Below are 4,504 nucleotides of genomic sequence, written 5' to 3'. Positions count from 1 at the left end.
TTTCAACTTTTTCATGAAGTTCTTCAATGACTGATTGAATTGGGGGAATGGTTTCTAGGCACTTTCAGCACTCTATTCCTTCATAGAACTTGTAGGTAATCTTGTTGAGAAACCGTAAGAATAAGTTTTAAGATAAATGGTGGAGGATTTCTCAAGAATTTGGAAGAAATCTGAGAGTAGGAGACCCATAATCTAAACGCTTATTGTCATCGATTGGGGGATCGACCTTTCTCGATTCTTATTGTGCATTGTTTCTCCTACTTCAGATTTTATAGGAGGAGCTTAAACCGACATTGAGAGCTCCAGATTCATCATTATTTAGAAGTTTGAAGAGAAATGGTGGAGGATTGCTCTCGAATTTGGAAGAAATCTGAGAGTAGGAGACCCACAATCTAAATGCTTATTGCCTTCAATTGGGGGATCGACTTTTCTCGATTCTTATTCCGTATTGTTGCTCCTACTTCAGACTTTATAGGAGAAGCTTAAACCAACATTGAGAGCTCCAGAATCTTCGTTATTTAGAGATCCAACTTCCTGGATAATTTCTCGGAGATATCAACTCCGATCATATCCTTACCGACCTTGGTTTTGAATACTAGTCGTTGGATGTGATGATCCGTGCGTGTTCATTCTAGATCATATCAAATTTTGGAGGAGATTCGACGGATGAAATTTGAGTTTGAAGGATTTTGCTCGGATGGTCACGGTAGATGCTCTAATTCTAATTAGAGTGGCATTTTTGTAATTATCCATTCTTCTAGGGGTATTTTGGTAATTTGCCACTTTTCGATTATTTTATTATTATTTTTCTCGAAAAATCCATAATTTTTCTACAAATTGCTCATCCCTTTTTGATCTTTTTTTGCTTATTTTGAATATTGAGATTCATTCTAGATAAGGAATTACAAATCCGGAAAGATTCTTGATAATTGATAAAATGACTTTTTTGCCCTTTTCATTTACTTTTTCCTTTTAAATCCTTCTCAAAAGGCCTTTAACTCCTTGAAATCACTTGTTAGGGTACACAAGTGACTTGACTAAGTCCTTTGTTCTTGCTTAATCCTTTAATTTTTTTCCTTTCTATCCTTTGGGTCTTTCATGAGTGGCTTATTCTTATGGGAGCTAATTTCCTTCATTTTTGGGATGTTACATATACATACTCGTTACAAACACAAAATAAGAAGCACACTCAAAAGAAGAACAAAAAATACTAGATTAAAAATAGCGGTTAGTCCATGGCCCACACTCCAAAGTCCACTCTCATCCACGACCAACTCTTAGTTACTTGAAAAAAAAAATGATAAACATGGAGTAAGTAAAACTTAGTAAGTAGCCTACTAGTAGGTTCTTAATTGCAACCTTAAGCTAGGATATTACTTCTTGTTATGTTTTCGGGATCTTAGAACTTAGAGGTCATCGTGTCATGTATCATATACTGATCCTGAAAACCTTCCCCTAAAATAACCTTCAATTTTCTCCCCATGAACACATGAATGGTGTCGTCATAATCATGTAATCCTACTGGTAAATCGTGGTGCAGGACATCTCGTTTAGCTGATGGGAAAGGTAGGCCTATCATAACATCCAGCTCATGATACATATTGCAGGACATCCTACCTAAAGAAGAATAGGGGCTTTTTAGTACACATTGTATTGCATATAATGGTTACTTATGGGTATGGATCCTACTGACTTATTTAGCATGTTATTCACATAGTTCTAGGTACTTGGTACATGGATTATTGATGAACCTAGATTTATACATAATGTCATGGGTTAGGCTTTAGGAGTTGAGGTTTTAGCTTAGGAAAACATTAGAGGGTAACCTAACGTGGACTCATTCGTGTGAAAATCTACTAGCACTTTCAGGACCTCTTTCCTTCACCAAACTGATGGGTAAACTTATTTAGAAGGTGCAGGAACAAGTTTGTTAATGAACAATGGACTATAGTTCTCGAATTCGAGGTAAACCCATGAACACGATACCCCAAAACAAAAAACTTATATCTCTCGATTGGGTACTCGATTAAGCTTGCTTCTTGCCCCTAATAGTCTACCCTAATTCATAATTTATAGACAGATTTTCCACTACCATTGAAACGTCTAGAATTTCTATAATTTCATTCCTGATTTTTCTGAATCTTCTGCCAGAAAAGTCTTCTCCGATCGGAGCCTTCCTTTTTTAAGCACCTTGTAATTCTTATTCTATAAAAAATTTTATGATTCGGGAAGTTTATAAAAATTAGAAAATGTACCATTTTCTCAATGTTTTTTCAATTCTACTTGTTCTTTGCTTCTAGATACAACCTAGTAGGGATTATACACTGTCTCTTATTGGAGACCTTGAGTGTTGCAAATTCTCCTCTCCTTTGAAAACTTGCGGTCATCGAAACTGCTTATTCTAAAATAGGTCAGGGTACAAGGTTCATATTTGCCTTCTGTTTCCCAAGTGGCTTCTTCTACTCTATGATTCTTCCATAGGACCTTAACAAGAGAGATTTTCTTGTTTCTCAATCATTTGACTTTCTTGTCTATTATTTCAATCGGGTGTTCTTTATATGTTAGGTCATCTCTCAAGAAGAGAGTTTCATGAGCCAGTACGTGCGAACGATCTAGGGTATACTTCCGTAGTATGGATACATGAAAGATATTATGTACGTGCGAACGATCTAGAGTATACTCCCGATTCTATAGGCCACAGATCCAATCCTTTCTAATATCTCAAATGGACGGATAAACCTAGGGCTTAGCTTCCCCTTTTTACCCTACCTGAGCACCCCTCTCATGGGGTGCTACCTTTAGGAATATATGATCCCCTACCTACAATTTCATGTCCTTGCGCCTTAGGTCTGCATAGCTTTTCTCTCGGCTTTGTGCGGTTTGTATCCTAGCTTTAATCTTCTGGACTGCGACGTTGGTAATTTGCACCAGCTCAGGCCCAATAGTTGTCATTTGCCCCCCTTCTTCCCAAAAGATAGGGGATCGAAATCTTCGTCCATAGAGAACCTTGTATGTGGCCATTTGTATGGTGGCTTGGCAAGTATTATTATAAGCGAATTTCATAAGAGGTAGGTACTTATCCCAACTTCCTGCAAAATCCATCACATGTACCCTCAACATGTCTTCCAATATTTGCTTAAGCATTTCTGTTTGACTATCTTTTTATGGGTGGAATGTCGTACTATAACTGCGTACCCAATGCCTTTTGTTGAATTTTCAGAAGTGTACCCAATACCTTTACTGATAAATATTCATTTTTAATATTAGCAAGAGTAGCTCTGGGAGATTATTAGACTGAAGATTTGAAGGTCACACGTGTTTTATCCACGTTCAACGCACCTAATACAAGTTTATTACTTGACTATACAATCTAAAAACATAACTTGATTATTCAATCTAAAATTAGTGATTATTTCTTTTTTAAACATAATGAATTAGCGGAAATACCTTTACTTATGAATTTTCATTTTTAATATTAGCGGGGAGAGCTCTGTTGGGAGAGCGTCAGACTGAAGATTTGAAGGTCACGTGTTTGATCTCCACGTTCACCGCACCTGATTCTAGTTGCATAACCCGACTATTCAATCAAAATTAGTCATTATTCCATTGTGAAATCTCAATGAATTATCGGAAATACCTAACGTGTTCTAGTTCACCGCACCTTATACAAGTTGGATAACTTGAATATCTTATTAAAAATTAGTGATTATTTCTATTTAAAATTTCAATGAATTAGCGAAAATACCTTTACTGATGAATTTTTATTTTTAATGTTAGTGTGGATAGCTCAGTTTAGAGAGCTTTAGATTGAAGATCTGAAGGTCTCATGTTCGATCCACGTTCACCACACATGGTTCATGTTGCACAATTTGACTATTCAATCTAAAATTAGTGATCATTTCTTTAGAAAATTTCAATTAATTAGCGGAAATATCTTTACTTAAAAACTTTCATTTTTAATGGTAGCGGAGATAGCTCAGTTTGGAGAGCGTCAGATTTAAGATTTGAAGGCCACGTGTTCGATCTCCACGTTCATTTTTAATGTTAGTGGGGATAGCTCAGTTTGGAGACAGATTTAAGATTTGAAGGTCACGAACCACACCTGTTTCTATTTCCATAACCTGACTATTCAATAAAAAATTAGTCATTATTTCCTTTTAAAATCTCAATGAACCAGCGAAAATATCTTTACTGATGAATTTTCATTTCTAATGATTGCGGGGATAGCTCAGTTGGGAGAGCGTTAGACTGAAGATTTGAAGGTCACGTGTTCGATCCACGTTCACCGCATATTGCATAATTTGATTTTTCTTTCTAAAATTAGTGATTATTTATGTTTAGAATATAATGAATTAGTGGAAATACTTTCCAACTATCAAACTGGTATAGGTTGACTAAGTTGCATAACTTGACTATCAAATCTAAAACATGTGATGGCTTAGTTTGGAGAGCATTAGATAGACACCAACAGAGAAGACTTATGGCTTAGTTTGGAGAGCATTAG

General features: G+C 36.0%; 1 non-coding gene across 1 annotated transcript; it reads left to right on the top strand.

Moving 5' to 3' along the window:
* The first annotated feature begins 4,217 nt into the window (after positions 1-4,217).
* TRNAF-GAA (transfer RNA phenylalanine (anticodon GAA)) lies at positions 4,218-4,290 on the top strand. Its single transcript has one exon. It is a non-coding gene; the product is annotated as a tRNA-Phe (tRNA).
* Positions 4,291-4,504: the final 214 nt, after the last annotated feature.

The sequence above is a fragment of the Cucurbita pepo genome, chromosome 10 (genome assembly GCF_057944985.1).
Source record: "Cucurbita pepo subsp. pepo isolate OVF chromosome 10, ASM5794498v1, whole genome shotgun sequence".
Classification (NCBI taxonomy): domain Eukaryota; kingdom Viridiplantae; phylum Streptophyta; class Magnoliopsida; order Cucurbitales; family Cucurbitaceae; genus Cucurbita; species Cucurbita pepo.
This window is presented reverse-complemented; position numbering and strand designations above follow the sequence as displayed.